The sequence below is a fragment of the Ostrinia nubilalis genome, chromosome 20 (assembly GCF_963855985.1).
Source record: "Ostrinia nubilalis chromosome 20, ilOstNubi1.1, whole genome shotgun sequence".
NCBI classification, from domain to species: Eukaryota; Metazoa; Arthropoda; class Insecta; order Lepidoptera; family Crambidae; genus Ostrinia; species Ostrinia nubilalis.
This window is the reverse complement of record NC_087107.1, coordinates 3,722,275-3,743,720: the sequence shown is the minus strand read 5'-3', so window position 1 is coordinate 3,743,720 and position 21,446 is coordinate 3,722,275. Positions and strand designations below refer to the sequence as shown.

The window sequence follows — 21,446 nt, the reverse complement described above, 5'->3', positions numbered from 1 at the left end:
GAAAGCACCTTCAGGAGTCCGTCATGCCTAAAACCAGGGTAAAGTTACCAGACATCCGGGAAATCTGTAATTTTCACAGATTATTTCACAAGAATACAGATAGAGTTATGGGACACGCAATTGGAAAGCTCAAAAATGGGAGCTTTCCATTCCAATTGGAAAGGATTGGATTGCTATTTAATTTTTGGGTTCCTGAATTTACGCCTCTGAATCTAACAACCTTAAGTTCAGGTAACTACGAGTATGTGCAACTCATAATTTTGGCTAAATCGTTACAAATAAAGCTTTTTTTATTAAATCAAGCTAATTAGGTCAATCAAGTCCAAATCAAATCAAAAGTATCTCTATCAAGATCAATGACTCATCAAAATATCCATGAACTAATATTTCACTTCGCGTCTTCAATGCCTGTTACTACAATGCCTAATGCGATTAGGCACGCTTATTAAGGTGTCATGCCGTCCAAAAACAATGTCAAAGGCGAGTCCTAAGCCGCGAAAACCTATCGGAAAATAGCGGGGTTGTTCTGAAACGGTGAGAGGTGGTGGTGGGGGGTCGGCGGCGGTCAGGCGGCGCGCGCGCAACCCGGCATTCGTTCGCGCGCGCCGATCGTGCACGCCCGCGTCTACCCTACACACGCAGGACGTCCCTTCCCACGGTAATGTACCCACACAAACAACGCTTGCGCAATTTCCGCATCTGTTACGATTACGACAGTATCAAAACTCGCGATGTGATACACGTGGTGCTGTGATACCGATACCGGTTCCAATCGGGATCGAAAGCGATTTGGCAACGCAACCTCGCTGCCGACATTGGGCGGTTTCGACACAAAAGTTGATAGAAAACTGATTTCGATAACATTGAAACTGGTGTTGGTTCGCGATTTTTCAGTGATCGTGTTATCGTGTCGAATCTTTCCGTGCCGCGGTTGTGTTAGTTTGTAAGTTGCACGCTGCTTTACGCTAGATTTAAGAACTAGATCTAAGGTATATTTCACGCTCTGGAATTATTTATTGTGATATTTATGGTCTTTGTTTTGTGTGTCAAAAACGTTTCTTACAACATTTATGTTTTGGACAATCTTATCAAATCAAATCAAATTAGTTTATTGTATTTGTAGGTACCTACATATCATACATTGATGGGTCTTAAATTTAAACGTAAAATTGCCTTGTCTTGTCTTAGAGCTTCACCAGTTGCTCTAAAAGGGACATTTGCATGCCCAAACTCATCGTGTATGCACACTACATATTTGCACGTTTCTGACGATATTTATTTCCTATTCTCAATGGAACTATAAGATTTGTGACCTTGAAGTGTCAAATACATCAACGAGTTGATACGACCATTGCAAACATAACATCAGTCGTCATCACTTAGGTTATTCCATAAAATACAATGTTTTGAAGTGTTGTCTAAGGCTCAAAGGTGTCTCTATATTTTTTTGTATTTATTAGAAAAAGATGATAACTTTAACAAAATTCATGACACAACTGATTATATTTTGTTAAAGCAACAAACAAAAGACTGCAGCAATATTCAATTTTTCTCAAAAGTCTAGCCGGCCTTTGCCCTTTTACTGAAACCAAAACATATTGTCCTAACTGCAATGATTATGCAAAACAAATTGTATCTACTCGCTAACATATTAAGACAAATAACAGCAATCAATATCTTCATCTTCAAAATTTGCATTGAATGCAACAGACAGACACGCGATTGACTTAGGGCGGTCATAATTACTATTGATTGTGTGATGGTAATTAGTATAACCTCAATAATGTTTCCGCCCTTTTTAGTATAATATATCGCCATACCATAATTAACTCGGTTCAATTTACTACTTACGAGTAACTCCAATATCTTAAAAGGCCATAAAAATATTTAAAAAATACTTAGACACGATTATTTGTTTACACAACATAATATAAACATTTAACGTTTAGTAATCTTTCATCAAGTTAGATACGTTAGAGAATAGTTCATTTAACTCAGTTCGTCGATCTTCTTGACAATTTTCCTCAAACTTCTATTCAAGTTTATGTAAATTATTATGACTACTTTGACATTTCACAATCTCATCATTTAACAAGTTCTGTAACCACATAATACATTCATGTAATTTAATACAATAGATTTTTCTTTCATCGTCTCTATTTAATTTATCTACTACTGATGTTTAGACTGTATTGTATTTTCTTGTTAACAAACGGGTATTTCTTCTTTTTCTTCCAATTCAAATACTACTTATTTGATTCCTAAGCGTAAAACGATGTATGATTCTATGAGTCTCACCTCATATATAGAACTCATTATAACCTAGGCTCTCACGCTTCTATCTTATCCTCGCATCATATGAACAGTAACAACAGGTCTTAACTTAAAAGCCTTCAAACCTCATGTCAGATTATGCGGAAATCTTTATAACATGTCTGACTTGAGTCAATTGACCAAGTAAGCAATTTTGACTTTAAAATACACTACTATATTAAACTAAATATTTCTTAGGGTATGATTAGATAAATTCCCTTTTTAGTCGTGATATGATAGTACCTACAATCCGGATAGCAGATAACAGATCGAATTAATCTACAGCTTTCTTCAAAAATGAACAACTAACAATAGCACTTATTTTAAACCCAAACTATTAGTTTCTTTTCTTACGTAAACCTTCGCTGAGTCGATCAATTTAATGATTTCTTCAACGTCGATTCGCGATCGATTCCGGTCAGTTATCCGGTTCATGGTTCCTTAGTGGTAGAGAAATGGAAGGTCAAGGTCAGCTTGAGACCTGACCCCGCCCCTACCCTGCCCTGGTTAAGAATGCCAAAAAGTTTAATTAGTGTATCTTTAATCTAGAATATTACTCATCTAAGGACATGCCTAAAGTAATTCATAACGCCAATAGCCCAACGATGTCGTTATGAGTTTGATCACAGTCACCCTTTGAACTATTGTGTTGAGCCCCCTTCTAATACAAACATAACAGCTTAATTCAAAGGTTAGACATTAATTTTAGTATGAAACACAATGTGTGAACGACAAATTACTTATTTGTGAACAAACCAATACGTCAAAGATATATTAGGAACTTTCCAATGTAGCGAGATGATTACGAATTAATCTGTAATGACTATTATCGTTAAGACGACCTAGTTTAAGCAACTCATCTTAAATTTTAGTTAGTTGATAAGTATTTGGACATAACAATACTGATACAAAACGAAAAGTATCTCACGATATAAATATTTTTTTAAAGGAACTGGGCAAGGAATGCAGTATCATTATTTGATTTCAATGTTACAATAAAATGTATTTCAAATTAATACACATGTACTCAGTTGTCAAATTGACATTTATTTTTATGCTTGTTATATTCCGACATAGTTCACGCTGAAACTTTTTTTTATTCTGTCTATCTTTAGTTTTTAATTAATGTTTACATTATCTTGACGTCATATATAGAATTCAACTGTTTTTATGTCTTCCTAAATTTTTTTTGTAATGTATTTTTTTTTCGTTCTTCTGGTCCTTCAAGGTCCTTCTACCTTATTCGTTTCTTTACACTTCTGAAAGTATTTTAAACAGTTTGGACTATCATAATTACGCTTCTGAAACAGTTTTAACCACTTCATCATCATCATCATTTCAGCCATAGGACGTCCACTGCTGAATATAGGCCTCCCCCAATGCTTTCCATGTTGATCGATTGGTAGTTCCCTGCGTCCAGCACTTCCCTGCTACCTTTACGATGTCGTCGGTCCATCTAACGGTTTAACCACTTTGGACTATCATAACCATTCCTTTCGGTTCTCTAACCTACTAAAGATAATTGAAGCACCTTAATAGAGCCGCCTTATTGTGTCAGCTGTTACGTATACCCTACACTCTTCTCATTTCACTTTCGTTTGACACTTATTCGTCTGGCCGTCTGTGCGCAGCATACAAACGATTCTCTACCCTACCACTCGAACTTACAGTCCTAATTAATTCAACCGCCGCAGTTACCCAATAAACCTGTCTAACTGCAACCAATATTTTCAAGTTTTGTAAGTGGCCATGGAAAATAATCGAAAACTTAGCTCGGTACTAATTGAGACAGTTCGTCAAATGATTATAAACTTTATGGTTATTAAAATAAGGTGTCCATGGAAGTGATTGTCTAGAACCTTCGATTTATAATCAGATCATTGAGTTGCGTACTTGCATTTGTCCAAAACAAAGTGGTTTAAATGGGTTTTCAGAGGTTATTAGCTTTAATAGAGTCAGTTGAATGAGAAAAACTGCAAGTTTCATAAAAAGTTCAGGGTCACGATCATAAAATTGTGTCAATTCACTTTTTAGTACATTTCAGTTTTTTAGCACTATTAATTTATATAAATCTATTTTTAGTAGCTTGTAGAGTTTGTGTCTGATCTGAATGCATTTAAAAGACAAGTAAGAATGTAGCCATAAATGTTGATTACAGACCAATGTAGAGTAAGACAAATAAATTGATAGAATATATTTAATTGCAAGACAAGAAAAGAAAAAAAAACATAAGATACAGCACAATTTAGGCGGTCTTATTGCTATAAAGCGATCGCTTCCTGTCTGGAAGACAGACCTAGAGGATGGTTGTTTTAAATAGGTAGAAAGAGAAGGCAGCGAATGACAATTATTTCGACAATATTTATGCCAAAATCACGTAGAGCAAAAAAGAAATTAAACTATAGGCATTGCGTATCCGAAGAGTGCTAATCATTACGCATCTTCCAATAGACCAATGCAAACATTATTCAAGAAAGCAAATATCGGAAAGATCATTCTACGTCACAAGTATTTCTATACTTAGGTATTGATGCTAATGTGGTAAATGATAAGCAAATAGTGATCGAGGAAAAGATCTATGCGCATAGTATTTTAAAACCGCATCGTTTTTATAATACTTCTAATCCGGGTGAAACTCGCTTCCACCTTCGGCCTGATCATCACTTACCATCAGGTGAAATACAGACCAAGAGCTTCCTCGTTGTGGATAAAAAAATCTTTCGTGCAATTTAAAATACAGAAAAACTGCTTTTTATAAAAGTACAGGACACAATTTTAATTGCTAGTTATTTTATGAAATAAAGAATGCAAGAAACAGATAAAATAGTATTTAATTATCCACAAGAATTCTGTTCATTCAAAGTCATTTCCAATACAATTAATTTACAATATAATTAAAATAACTGTAAGCTATTTTCTTAGTTTTATTACCTTCATCGTTACAGCTTCAACAAGGCTTGTGTAATAACTAATTAACAGTTGTGACAGTTTTAAATGTAATGTAAAATACATTTTATGTAAATCAACTATGAGTGATTTTGTAAACTCGAATCATAGAGTAACATAGGTCAAAGACAACATGTATGATGATCAATGATCAACATTAAACTGTCAGACTGACTCTGACATAAAACTGTCATGTTGAAGACTGACTTCTAAGGATTCTGTGAATGGATAAAGGAGTCAGCGACTCTTATAAATCATAATGATCTTGACAAATGATCATAGGTTAGAGTAATTAACTTTATAATGCATACACTCCTTAAAGTAGAGCTTTAAGTGTTATTTAGAATCTTTTGTAACTGGTCCTTTAATAAACTAACATTCTTTTCAATAGACAGTGTTTTGTTTTTATAAAACGAAACAAAAAAGTATTACACGGTGCTCAACAAATTCATATTTTATTTAGGAATTATTCTAGGTAATTTCAAATTGTTTTAACACTAACGTGCTTATTTAAGAAGCATTATTACTGGTTATTATTTCATATTTATTACGATTTTGTATTCTAGCGATGCACATTGCGATCTGAATTAGACCATTATTAAAATTAAATAATATTTTAAACATAGTAACAAAACTATTGCTTCATAGTAAAAGGCGTACTTTTAAATATAAAGACAGTGAAGACCCCATTGTTTCCGATTGTCCAAAGTACGCTTAAAAGATCTCCAAAAGATAAAACTGTCTATTCTATTATTGATTTGTTACGAAACTTAAGTTCCGCTTTAAACTGACCTTTAATCACAATTCAGTGTTGTAATAAATATGTAAGGAAACAGCAATAACTTGTTGGTAAAAACGTCATTACTCATACGGGAAGAAGCATAATGCTCCCTGACCTCAAACTGTCATAATACCATCAGTGTGTGTCATGCTGTATTGAAAAAAAAAACAGTGTTATTATTCATTAAGTCTCTTACGTTTCTCAAGTAATGCTTGATATTTTTAAAAATATTTTTCAAAACTCTTGCTCTTTTATTCTATAGGCCAAAAAATAGGTGAACAGTTTTCATCCCTTTATGTCCCACGGATAGATGATACCTACTTCTATTTTCATTTAGAGAAAAGAGTACAATTGAATTCTCTCTTGTGATGTGTGATTCTGTAATCATCAGGTCATTAAATCTCTACTGCAGAAGCACAACCTTCTCTAAATTACTTCAAAAACATGTGCTTAGGTCTTTACTGAAATATACATCACTAACGGCCGCCCGCGACTTCGTACGCGTGTTTACCCCCTTAGGGGTTGAATTTTGCAAAAATCCGTCTTAGTGAGAACCTACGTTCTAAAAAGAACCTCCATGCAAAATTTGAGACTCCTAGCACTTGTAGTTTCCGAGATTTCGTGATGAGTGAGTCAGTGACCTTTCGCATTTTCCAAATTCTAGTAAATTTTGATTTCCAGAAAACCCATGTGCTTAAATCTTTACTGAATTGTAGATCATCATCATATATTTTTAACTAGGGCCAGTATCTTTTCCCATGACAAGATAAGCTGTTCCAACAAACCCCATAAAAGTCACATAGATGGCGTAAGGTCCGCCAGCCATAGCCGAGACCATGGCGGGGTCAAGTGCGTCCGCGTGGCGCAATTCACCTCGGCTCTTGGACACACATCCTCTTTTGGACGAACGACATTATTCAGCGGACACACAGAATACGAATTGCTTTAACCTTACTTAAAGCGCAGTTTTATTAAATTTCAGCACATACCTAGCTACATTGTGTAGAAAATATACCTACTGCTTTTTTTTCTTAATCTGCTGAATTCAAATTCAATCATTTGTACATAATTATATCGAAAAGGAAATCACCACAGGGGCAGAGCTTAAATCACTGAATAGGTTGCGCTGAATTTTGGCACGCAAATAATTATAAAGAAGTAGGTAGGCATCCTCTAAGAAAGCGTTTTAAAAAATTGACCCCTAAGGGGATGGGTTCAAATTTTGTAAGGAGAAACAAGAGATTGTAGCCCAGGTGGGTTAAGATGATGAACGTTCGATAACTCTAAACTCAACTCATATAAGTCCGTGTAATGTCACCTCTCCACTCGCTCTACCACTGTTCACTCTAATTCGATTACATAGTTAGGAAAATTACTTGGAACATAACCAGAAAGTATAGCCGTCAAAAAGGTGTCCCTGACCTTTTAACCGCGGTTGACTATTTTTAACTCATTATAATTTTTAACTCGCTAACCAATGGTAGGTAAATTATCGTTTTATGCAAATACAGTACGGTTATAAATTCATATCACATTACAATTGGTTAGATCTTTTCTATTGAAATTGTTTTCTTGAGAAATATTTCGTTATTTCATGACAAAGGATATTGACACAGCCTCAACAGTTTCAATTATAATTTTTCAATACCTATCTATTCAGTTGCAATGTATGCTCTCTGTTTTCTATCTTAGAGTTCAAATCATTTGTTCCGCTTCATTTATCTCGTATCTCTACAATCAGGAGCTGGCAATTACTGCATGTACTTAAAAGTACTTTCGCCAAAACCGAGGTTAACCTCGGTCTCTTTTTTACTTGCGCAATGACATACGAATGCAAAAAAAGACTCGCACCTGTTAATAAAAAAAAAGATCGCACGAAATTATATTACCTACCTTTATATGAAACCTTAAATACATATACTCGTACCTAAGACGTTAATTCAAGGCTATTCAGTAAAATGATACTTTAACTACGTTGTTTTCTCCACTCTTTCTTTATTAACACTTAAACTTACATTTTATCTATTGTCAATATCGTGATATTAAAAGATGTCCCCTAAAAACCGTTCTGTTTTCAGAACTCTCCATCTCTATTCGTTCGTTTCAGCCGAATGACGTCCACTGCTGAACAAAGAACTCTCCCAAGGATTTCCACAAAGACCAGTCCTGCGCCGCCCGCATCTCTCTTACTTATAGCTAAATGCTGAATTAAGTGTCAGTGATCCACAAAATGAGAAGAACCTGCGAACTTTGACTCTGAAGTAGGAACATAATCTTTCTCCTGTGTAACCAAAATCTAGGGATTATTGGACTACTTTAACCATTGCAACTCTTTTATAGTCAGTACAATTAGATCCCAATTAGATTTATTAATGATGCGGTTCAGTACAGTCAGCATCAAATAATCCGTGACACCCAAAGTAGCCAATAAGTTCGCAACAGTCTTTAATACAATTGGAATAAGATTGTGTTGTCAGCTTTTTGGCCACATTGGATGTCAGAACTATTTGACGCTCTGTACCAGTTTATACAATCCTTGATTTAATTTTGAGGTTGGAGGCAGTGCGACAGGATATTGGCCAACAGCTCGAGTTTGTAATAGAACCGTAAAAAGATAGTTAATGTTAAGCAAACCGTTACTCATCAGCGTGTTGTTATAGTTCAAACTTTAGGAATTTTTGTTACTTAACCAAGACAAATAAGCTAAGAAAATTTTCAACAACTACGGATCTACTTATCTGTCCTAACTGAAGAGTTTGTTTCTTTGTTTTCTTGAACGCGTTAATCTCGGAAACTACTCGTCCGATTTGAATAAATATTTTTGTATTGGATAGCCGAGGAAAGCTTTAGGCTATATTAAAACATCATCCTACAGCCAATAGGAGCGGAGCAGTACAAAGCTAGTCAAAGTTAAAAGTCATACTTAGTGTAATGAAATAAGTATTTATAAAGCGATAGGAGTTTGATAGAGACTTGTTTTTCTAATTGCCTAGTTTTTAGCCAAAAAGAAAGTAACAAAAGTAAAAGTAGTTAGTAAATATTTAGCATTTTTATAGTTTAAATTAATGCCACTTTTCATTCAAAACGAGAAGCTTAAATCGTTTCGTAATAATAGCTTGCATGCCAATAAAAGCAGATTTATGAAAATTCATATAAATGTCACATCTTTCGCTAACTTTCATCGCGCTATGCATGTTTTTGGTATTACTGATTCAAATAAACAACTTTTTCATGGAGTATAAATTACCCCTTGTAAATAATTGTATGTTAATTTAGTCTTACTTATAATTACAATATAGTGGTTTGAGGTACTTGTTAAACAATTTAATAGATAGACTAATCCCCTTTTTGACCATCAATCCCTAATTTTTAAGTGACTCCTACAGTAACGAATAACAGGAATTTTGTTTCCATAGGGGTCATTCCAAAATGAGGGCAGTAGCATTGATGGTGAAAACGGGTATCAGTAAACTAATTTGCAGGCTTTGAAGTAATACATTCCTAATTTTATTTTTATGTACTTAGATTTTCACACAAGCTAATTTCATAGCTCATTAACGTCATTATTTGACTAACAAAAGGATAGATTAGCTGATAAATACTTTAAAAGATAACTCGGCAGTTGCCGCATAGACATTGCTTAACAACTGCGCTGTATTTTTTAACCACAGACAAAGATAATATATACAGGCCACTTTGTAAAGCAGTTATACATAAAATTAGCAAAATGCATAATAACCAAGGTTTTCTATATTGCGGAAATTGGCGATTTTCAACTGCGGAAGTGTAATCTGTTTTGTGTCATCATTATTATAATTTATACTAATTAGGCGTCGAACGTAGACAAACTTCTTAGAGGAAAACGGCCAATTTGTGTCTTCACAAAATACAAGAACAAACTCTTTGAATGTCGAGAAAATGCGTTTTGAAATGTCTAAACTACTAAATCTTATTTTAACTTTGACAAATATCAAAATCTGTCAAAATCCATACAAAAAACACCGGTTATCTTATAGTTTCGGTTAAAGTTAGATGGTGCAACTCGGCTTAAAATCGTAAATTAGTGATGAAACGGTCATTATCAATTAATACCTCGACATGTGTATAAATCAGCCATACCGACCAATTTATCAATGCATATACTAGGCATATTAACCTATTTCGACTAATAAACTTCCAAATATCTATTAATTGAATATAATATTAAAAGTGAATTAAGCCTATACGTCCCACTGTAGAGTACTTGATGCAGGCAGATGGTGTATTGTATGTCAATGCGTATTATCTTAACAATGAATTTTTTTTAAAGATTATAAGTAATTTGTTATCACACAAATCACTAATAGTCCCGTTAGCCCCTCGTACTAAGCTAAATATGCTTGTATCACGAGTAAGCTCACCACAATAGTCGAGCGGTGGCGGGGACCGAACCCGCCTTCCCCGGATCACGAGTCGGTCAGTCCGACCCCTTCACCGTTCGGCTATCGTGGCTTCAATATGATATAGTGATTGATACCTTGATAGGCTCTGATTAAAGAAGTTTGATTTTCATGCGTCTTGTACTAGTCACGTTTACTAAGCCATGTTACCAAGACTGCTCTTTTGTGCCTGTTGCGAACGATCCTCCTTCCACTTTTATATATCATTCGGCCTATAGATTTGTAAAAACCAAATTCTCAGTATCATTGTCATCTTTGTACTTATTGTTTTGTCTTGTGGTTTAGAAACTATGCTCGTGATATTATGTTTCTGTTCGATCTCGCATCTCTCTATCTTTTATTCAAACGCACTAATACAGTCCACATTTCATTCACAATAGTGCCGATAAAAACAGATGTGATGAAGCGCTACTTATTTCTATCAACAAACAACAATTAAAATATCCAATTGGAGAGGGCTGGCTGTTCAGTTCAGGCTGTGGGATTGCCAAACAATCGCTTACGGATGCTCCTTGCTAACTCGCTCACGCAACGGTTTCCGAGCCGCGGCATCGGGCCGCATACAAATACATTTTAAATGGAATAAACACACAGTTTAAATGGTTTTTATGTTATTTCTAGAAGGTTAAACACGTGGGTTTTGTAATACTTATAAATGTTTTGTGGCTGTCTTTATATTTTATTACAATAGAAAAGTATATAATAAGTAATCTTATGTGAGTTATGCTTAGGAAATCGATTCTTCTGTGTGACAATGCCGTAGTAAACTAAACAATTGTTCCTAACGTACAGTAAGCACTAAGACTTGACTCATTTCTTCATCTAATGTCAATTCCCACGATTCTACTGGTGTCAGTTAGCAATTAAAAAGTATAGCTTGCTTAATTTCCTTGATCTCTTACAATTCTCATGGTTGGAAAATGCTTGTAATCTTTTAAAGAACTACCAATTACTAACCTAACATAATAATAGTCTTTATTCCGCACAAAAGATCACTTTCAGCCATGTGAATGCTTGCTTAGTGTAACGTTTGAAACCTACAACAATACAGCAGTGGTTCGTTCGTTCGTTCGTTTCAGCCAAAAGACGTCCACTGCTGGACAAAGGATCCCCCAAGGACTCCACAAAGACCGCTTCTGCGCCGCTCGCATCCAGGCACCTCCCACACAGCAGTGGTAACTAACATATTGAGCTCGGCTATCTTCTTCTATGCTATACAATGTCAGCCAAAACTCCGCTACAAGAGTGGCGTTGTCAGTAGCATTAATTAAATCTTCCGGCTATAATGCGATGTACATCTAAATATGTATAACTCAAAGGTGAATGACTGACTGACTGACATAGTGATCTGTCAACGCACAGCCTTTGGGCTGCCACTGAACGAATCGGGCTGAAATTTGGCATGCAGGTAGATGTTATAACGTAGGCATCCGCTAAGAAAGGATTTTACGAAACTCCAACCCTAAGGGGGTAAAACGGAATCCACGCGTACGAAGTCGCGGGCGGCCGCTAGTAAATTAATAAAACGCAATGACCGTAGGTATCATAAATTACCTTTAGATAAAATGTTTTGTTATGCATCTCATATAAAAAAATCCCATAGAAACAGTCGTTATTTCCCTGCATACAATCAGTGTTTACCTTGATCTTGTACCCATCTATTGTGCGTATTGTGCCTCAGTGGCTGATCTTGAACTTATATCTGCTCCATTGTACTCAGATGCGGTGCATTGAGTAATAATCACGACGATCGTAGATTATATTATACTGTAAATGATGTACTCTTATCAAGAAGACGCTCTTGAAATCAAGAGCGAAGCTTTTCTTTATTTAATAAGGAGAAATATGATGTTACATTAATTTACATAAACATAACCAAATAGCGGTTGTTTCCTAACGTATTTTCTTTTCAATGAATGTCTGTTTTTATGCCTGTAAAATGAACACGAATGATTTTATCTAAATGTACCGTTTATGCTAGCCGGTCAGGTACTCGTAAAGTTTATTAAAATTACTGTATTGTAATTGTTGCGTAAAATTGTTTTATTGACCATTTTATAGCCTAAACTTAGAATGCTGAAATTCCTAGACATTCTAAGACATTGCAGGCTTGAGTCAATAATTTATTATTCGTGAGTATTTAAGTAGTAGTATCAGGATTATAATTATAAAAGACCGTTATTTTGATGGAAATATACTTGTATACTTGTAAGCTACAATGCCAATTATGAAACAAAACCATTAATATCAAATAATTTCCATAATAATATTACAAAACACTTGACATAACATCGATATTATTAATCGAGAAATGTAAATAAATGTATAATAGTGTGATGAGAATGATATAACGGTTGCTCAACACGAGCTAAAGACGCCAGTGAATTGATCACCTTAATGAAATTTGTGAAACTTGAATGATTTTCCTATAGGTAGGTTAATTTTGTTAAGCAATCATAAGAAGTTAAAAGCAAGCAACAAGGTAGGTTTCACTCCAATTTAGGGTTAATTTGTGTCATACACCTTTCTAGCATTATCATGAAAAATACTGATGTATGTTGAGTCGACAGCAAGTCAACGTAAACACTGTAGTATCTTACGTAGTTGCGATAAGGGCGACTTTGCAACAAAAATGTATAGTTTGATGTGATGTCGTCTCTACATTCCTGGGCAATACATTTCCCTCTACGCATATTTGACCAACTTTGATGAGCTTTTTTGAGTTTTTTGAGTCTCAAAACCAGGAGTTCCAAAGAAATTATCTAAAGTCTCTAAAGTTGAAGATACAACTGAACATTTTTAATTAGTATTTATTAATTTAAATCCAATACCACTTGACACTGAATCAATCAGATACGAGTTCCTATACGAAATAAGCTCCCGTCTTTGAAGAACACAAGTTGGTCATATACTCGTTATCATAAGTGTTAATTCACAAGTAAAAAAAGCTGCTGTGGCTGTAAATACAAGCTTTTTTCTGTGTACAGAATATCATTACAGCATCTCCTCTCAAGTGCGTGTCTAACTGTACCGAAAACCGCACTTGACCGTCTTGCTCGTTATGCACTGTCACGACTTTATCTCATAATATCAAAAAACAAACTTGCATAAGTGCGAAAATTGCGCAACGACCTTATATTGGCCAGCCGCCCCGACCACACCTGTTCTTTACTCGATCATGTCGCGGAGAGTTTAAAAAGTAGGACTTATGGAAAATTACAGGTTTTAATCTCATATTCATTGATCTTTTAGCATCTGCATTATTTCCGATGTTTGCAGGGCAAAGCTTAATCTTAAATGATACTAAAATTTGTCAGTTTTGTAGTGTACATTTTATAGTATAGCCCTTATAGGGAAAGGAAAAATTAAGGCTTTTTACTAAAAAAACAGTGACGCACACTGCGGTCTGTGCGTTTTAAAAACAGCCAATCTTATGTCGCTGGCACACATTTTATTCAGACAAACATCCAAAGCGTTTCCGACCTAATAAACACAAAAAAAGCATGTCAACTTACATTTAAAAAACAATAAACAGCTGTGGGTCAGGCATTAGAATAATTTACATTCGACACAACGTTACGTAAGCGTTACGTAACGTCACTTTCGCACACACACATGCGCGAAACGTGTTTGATATCGTCTGCGCATGCGCCGCTCACTCGAACTATGTCGCGCTGAAATTATAGCAAGTGTCGCGATCGAGTGAAGATCTCAGATTTGTATCAGGAAGTTGTACTTTCAATAAAACTAGTACAGACATCAGCTCATTGTGTTTTGTTTTGTTTTGTTTGCAAAATAGCGCCTTTTACCTCTACATAAGATGCCACAATGTATATTATACATAGTTTAACATGCCGGCGTCTGTATTTACCAGACCGAGTAGAATGGGACTCCTCCCTGCCCGGTGGATGTCGTAAAAAAGACAAAGGGACAAATAAACTAACATCAGGCCTCCCCAACCCGATATAGCCAGGAGGAGAGTGGGATAGGTCAAATCCTCCATTTAAGGAATTTGATGCATTATAAATAGTGATTATCGCTTTATTGATTAATATCTGTGTGTCTCATCTTGAAAAGTATTTTGACATTATTTTAATCTAAGAAGCTTACAAGCTCTTTTTAAAAGCATTGCCAAATGATTTGCAAAGCCTTGTCGATATAATCAAAGTCTTATTCAACTTCGACCTCTGCCTTATTACCATCGGTAAACTCCACACAACATAATTACATTAAAAAGCCTGACATTTCAATAATAAAAACATTATCCGGAATCAGCAGCCATTCAAAATGTCATCATGACTTCATACTTCCAGTCACATGTGACTTTAAAGTCATTTAGGAAGTGATAAGTAAAAGCCTTGCTCTTACGATCGACCTCGTTTAATTTTTAACCGAAATTATCGATAAAAGCCAAACTGTAGTGTTATATAATTATAACCCATACTCTTTTCACAATAGGTATTGATTTTGCGTGTAATCTGCGGTTTAAAATTGCCTCGACCTTGGTTTTGAGCTTTTTGTAATTTTGCAATATAAAAGGCGAATTGGGGCGAAAGATAACTAACCAATCTTTAACAATGGACTGATTTTAAATTTAGATAAGTGATAAGATTAGTTAGATAAATAATTGCATCGCGATGTCTTCTTTTAGCAATTTATATTATAACTTTGTGGTTCAGTAGAGAATGTACTCTCTGAGTTAGATATTATAATGATGATGAGTTCTTTAGTGGAATGCCCTATTAACTAATTACCCTGTGGTTAAATCACTCTACGTGTTCGTTGGTTCTAGTTAAATCATTGCTGACTTGAATTAATCAGATCTAAATATTGACATTCTTCTATGCTTTGGAGGGCACATTAAGGTCAGTCCGATTGAGCCATGTCAAATGACAATGGCGACTAATTCTAATGATCTTAAAATTTGTGTAATTTACACCAACTTTAACGATAAAGGATCCATTTTAACGCAGAGTAATGGACCTTCACAGCTAACTGAACCATAAAACTCCAAATTAATATATAATTTAATTAACATAAACAAACATGTACTGTATCACTTCTCACCAAATGCAGATCGCCTTCAAGACGCTATATTGAAGTTCACTCAACTATTAATGAAGTTTATCACTCAATTTCCTCACTCATTACGTAAAGTTTCCGAGAACATTATGACACTGTTGATTGACCCATCAATAACCAAGTTACGGAAATTTCTCACGTCAGAGTGTTAAATGTATGCAAATAAAGTTTTAATTAGCTATAGATGTAAGTATGTGTTTTGGTAACTGTTTAAGGTATTTCTTTTCTTTGATCCTTAATGTTATTGAGATCTAAATTCCTCGACCTTAACTGTTATTTATCTTGTTAATTAGGGTCATTGAATGTACTCAAACCTAAGAGTCAAATTTTATGAGCAGGCATAGAGGCATGTATGATTGTTAGTTTGCATGAAAATATTATTAAAGCGAGTTATTGTAGAACAAATTTCGACTAAAAGAAAGAAAAAATAACAATCTAAATTATGTCATTGACTTTAAAGTGCACTCAGCTCCAACGACTTGATAATGTTAAATCAAGTACGAATATCAACTGAATCTTAAAGTTACATTGTCATTACACTTTTAAAAAATGTGATGAAAAAAACTATTTAAATAAGGTCAATCTTGAAAAGTAAAAGGGTCGACCTTCATTTGATACACCTTCTCATTATGAAGCCATATGGTAGTACCTACATACAAGAGAACATAAAACTTAAAAAAAAGTCTACCGCTTTGTGTAGTCCAGGACTTTTAAATTATCTATTTTCAATAACAAAGAAAATGCTTCGATCTTCCTGAATATAAAAACTCACATTGCATTCCAAAAGTCTATGGTTAGACCAAATCAAATGAAGCATAAATTCCTGCCCCAGTCTATTGAGCAGGGCGGACACATTCGTGGCAGTTTAATTCCGGAATCGCTTTGTTTCGAAGCGAACGCGAAGTTGAAACTGTCACGATTATTCCCCCTGTCAATATCAAGTTGATGTTTGCCTTATACCCAAGCAATGTAGCCCGGATAATGCTCCCCAACCCTTTGCCAGCGTGTGGAGTGTAGACCAAATCCTCCATTTGCCTCTAATGAATTAGAGAGGGCCATGCTCCTACAGCTTGGTAAAAAGGACGATTCCAGAACACTGACGCGACTGCGCAAGAGCCATATGACGTATTCGCTTTCGCTCCGGAAGGAGGTCGTTGAGAGCGAAAGGGGAAACGCCCGGGCGCTGCGCTCGCTGCGAGCATGCTTACGTAGCGCATACGTCACTATTGCAGTAAGGCGGTTATCACACTGCGCCGCGCTCCGCCGCGGAGCGCAGGACGACTGATTTAATCATTGTATGCAGGTACCTCAGTTCGTATAGAAAACACGCGCGGCACAACACACTGACAACGCGTCCGCGCGCGGGTTTTTTTATATGAAATCACGCGCTCCGCGGCGGAGCGCGGCGCAGTGTGATAACCGCCTAATATTGATTTATACCTAATCATCGATAAGTAGGCCAAAGTTCACTAGAAAATAATATAATGTACTAGCTTTTGCCCGCGCCTGCGCTCGCGTTAAGAATTATTCCGATCTGTTTTAAATTGTCAATCTTTCATCCCCTATTGTATCCCCTTGGGGGTAGAATTGATCAAAATCCTTTCTTAGCAAATGCCTGCATGCCAAATTTCAGCCCGATCCGTCCAGTGGTTTGAGCTATGCGTTGATCGATCACTATGTCAGTCATTCAGTTACCTTTGAGTTATATTCGATTTTCTCTAAAGGTGAAAGTAGTATATTTTATGTCATGATCTAAAGAATTGTCGTATCATAAACTCTACATTAGGTATAATGAATTGAATTGTAATGAAATTCTGGCATAAATATGTAATCTAATTAATTACCTAATTGCATATTATATTCTTAAACATTTTTTCAATTTAAGTATTTAAATTCCTTTATAAAGACGTTGATAAATATTGTTATTAAATATAAAATATGACGCTCACATGATTTATTAGACACTCGTTTGTCCAAAAATATAATTAACATAAAATTACTTACACACGTGATCTAAGTTGCAGTAAGCATATTCCAATGACCGAGATATTAAGCCTTAAACTGGAATTTCTTTAATTAATTCATCAGATTAGGCAATCTGAAATAATACTTGACGTTGATGAAAAGTTAGATTTATTATAGCATGTACAAATTGTTCAGATTCAGCATTTTATGTGTCCTAGCCGGGAATAGAACCCAATACCTTTGGTAATAGACTGATAAATAATAATCATCATCATCATTTCAGCCATAGGACGTCCACTACTGAACATAGGCCTCCCCCAATGCTTTCCATGTTGATCGATTGGTAGCGGTCTGCGTCTGCCTGATAAATAATAATTTTATTTAAAACATTCATGAGTATTATACACAAAATAAATAAATAATAAAACATACAGCAAATATTTTACCAAAACACCTGTAGTTTATAAACTAGGAACTGTTCCACTTTAAAACCTGTCAGTTAGCGTGTAACAGTTAATAAACATTTATTATGAATTTAAAATAAATATAAAACCAATAACCGTTGAAGTCTAGACATTTACATTAACATCATAAATATCATCAGACTTTTTAAATGGAGACTAATTTGAATGTTCTCACTCCGATTTTGTATTGACTGTTCATGAATAAAATTGACCTTTTTAAGAATCCACGAGTTCAAATAAATGTCGTGTACATGTATTCAATGTCATTCTTAAATGTCTTTGCCATAGAGTGCACTTTCGTTCGTGAGGTCAAGTCCTATACAATGATTACGTGACATATCGTAATGCTTATGACACACTCAAGAATGTCCAGCGGTCACAAAAATGGGACGTCCTGTTATTGTGACAGAATTGACGTCACTAGAACCACAGGCTGCTTTTACATTACTAGCGGCCGCCCGCGACTTCATACGCGTGGATCCCGTTTTACCCCCTTAGGGGTGGAGTTTCGTAAAATGCCTACGTCATAACATCTACCTGCATGCCAAATTTCAGCCCGGTCCGTCCAGTGGTTAGGTCAGTAATATCAATATTAAAAGTACCGATAACGGTACATCAAACAAAACACTTAGTATTTCATACCACACATAGTCTATTTATAAATAGTTTTAAGTATTAGTATGGCGTTAGTCGGAATCAATATCCGACCATTACTCGTAGTTCCGATACTTCCTGAAGCGTAAACAGGTAATTTTCTCTCTCCATAACATAAATTATTGTCCAGTACGTGCTTTAGCGCATTGCTAGTGGTAGTTAAAAAAGTCTCAGCATAAAATGCTGTTGATACAAGACGCAAGTTTGTGTCACTGTTCTTTAACTTTGAAACTTAAAAGATTTTATTTCTAACGTGCTTTTCACTTTATCCCTAGAATATAAACAATTGCTGTGGTTAAATACCATGCGGGGTAAATTCTTTGTTTGGTTACCTATTCCTCAATCTCAATTATTCTTAGATTTCAGATCTTAACGAAGAAGCTCTTAGTAGAAAGAAGAGAAGTAGTGTCATAGAATTGACAAAGATTTGCAACAATTAGTTTAGCTTCAGTTCACCAGTCCTAGAAGTACCTAGCTTAGATTTAAGGAGAACTTTTTGTAGGGTAATAAAGGCAAAAACTCATAGTGCCCTCTAGCTCCTTGTATCTAAAAGCGAAAGGTCACTGATTGACTGACTCACTCATCACGATATCTCAGAAACTATCAGTACTAGGAGTCTCAAAATTTTCATGGAGGTTCCTTTTAGAACGTCACCTACTTCCTAAAAGGAACCTCACTAAGACGGGATTTTGGAAAACTTTAGGGGTTGAGTTTTCCAAAATCCCGTCTTACTGGCAAAATGGGATCCACGCGTACGAAGTCGCGGGCGGCCGCTAGTCAATTATAATTTTAAAGCACCAAAACTTATAATCCAACCTCTCATGTCTATTGCAAATTAATTGCCGTGTCCAACTGGCATTAGTAATAGTTAAATGAAAAGTATATCGAGGCCGCAACCTTAACTCCGATTCAAGCCGAAACAAATCGCTCTCGATATTAATTTATGCGTGAAAAAAGTCCGATTCTTATTTATAGACTCACGAACTTGCTGTGCACTAGATTATGCATAAAACAAGGTTGTAGGGGAGACCAAGGAGAGTTGATGATTATATAAAAGATAAAAATGTTTGAATGTTTAACTACCTAGCTCGCATCAATACTTATGACTATAATTTGTATATTTTAAAGACTGTAATCCCTTGAAAAGGAGGCTGACAATAGTGACGGAGTTTCTTGCGCTGCTTCTTCTCAGCACTGGCCCATTTATTGTCGCGAAGCAATGGTAGGGTTAATATTGGGACGTGTAAAAGTGTTTTTTAAAAGTCTATTTGCAAAAATAAATGAGTTTTGAGTTTTTTATGAGTTGTGACATTGTCGATTTTTGGAACTCATTAAATGTTCAGCTAAACCAACGCGATCACACGCGATCAGCCGGCGTGCAGCGATGGCAATCAATGTATTGAAGTCTGGCTCCGATTGCGCTAATTTTTAACGTCTGCAATTCATTGGTGCTTCTTCTCCAGTTGCGCTCCGTTTTTCATTCCAGCTGAGGTGCAAATTCGGTATCGCGGTAAAGTTCACGCGCAAACAAAGACGAAACAATGGATTTAATCACTTTCCAATAAAAATCCAAACACCTTATTTTTTTGACTAAAACACAGCAAATGTTCGTAAAGGCGTTTGACTCGAGTTTGAGAAAAAGTAGCTTTCTTTCAGCTTTTACACAAAGAAGCAGTTGCGTTTTGTTTTCGTTTGAACTAACTGTCAAAACGACACCGCGGTATGAATTTGTGATTTTCGTTCGTCGTCTAGTCGCGTTGTAGTTGAATATTTTTAGCGCAATTGGGGCACTGATCGCCATCGCTGCACGCCGGCAGATCGCGTGTGATCGCGTTGGTTTGACTGAACCTTTACTACTAGTGAGCTCATAACAGTGCGCATTTTTAGTTAACTCTCGAACTAACAAATAAGTGCTGTTGCAAGCTCGCTGATGGTTATTAGGTTTCCGAAAATCGACAATATCACAACTCTCCTCGGTCTAATCAATGAGATATTCTCATCTAGACTTAATCCCCCTTATTACAAAAAGTTACACTTTGGTTGAACCCTGGTTTAAATTGGCATTAAGTATAGAAATGTAATTTTAAACCAGTGTTCGTCCCGGCTTTAATTTTTTTGGAAAAAGGGGGAATATCTCTTAAATTGTTAACTAGGTGTAACGTATATTATTTTACAGTATAATTAAAATAGGTCTGGAATGGATAGAATAGAATGGATCTGAAATAAATTATTTTTATTTGATTTAAATTCATTAATTACTGAACAGTTAACTATCGTGACAGCATCATAAATAATTTACAAATATTATAATTACAAGTAGTTGGTAACTAAGTACGTGTTTTATCGTATATACGAACACTAAATTATATCTACTTCATTATAAAAAATACGAGGCTCCTAAAAGCACAATTTAAGTGCTACTTAATAATAATGATGAGTTAAAACTTCATAAAACCTGCATTACTCGTAACACGCGAATTTAACCGCGACTCTTAAGTTTAAGTGTTACTATGAGCTTCTAAATATGGCCATTGACTCCAAAAGGTCTTTGAAGACCATTACGAGTGATCCCTCGTGATGACTGTAATTACTTAGAATAAGTTTTATGGGAAGGCTTTATAACCCATTAGCCTATACTAAATATTACGCCTAAATGTACTAGTAGCTACATTTTAGTGGATTTTATAAAATACTAGCTTTTGCCCGCGGCTTCACCCGTGCTAAATTTAGTTTGTCACAGATCGTCATAAATTATAGCCTATATGTTATTCTGGGCTATAAATAATACTGTAAAGTTTCATC

The 21,446-nt window shown here is 35.4% G+C and overlaps 1 protein-coding gene across 1 annotated transcript in view; it reads left to right on the top strand.

The window, feature by feature from the left end:
- The first annotated feature begins 592 nt into the window (after positions 1-592).
- LOC135081472 (uncharacterized) overlaps positions 593-21,446 on the top strand; it is a 54,722-nt gene continuing 33,868 nt past the window's right edge. The window contains exon 1 of the mRNA XM_063976177.1: positions 593-658. The gene's annotated coding sequence lies outside the window, so the exon portion shown is untranslated. The remainder of the gene's footprint in view (positions 659-21,446) is intronic.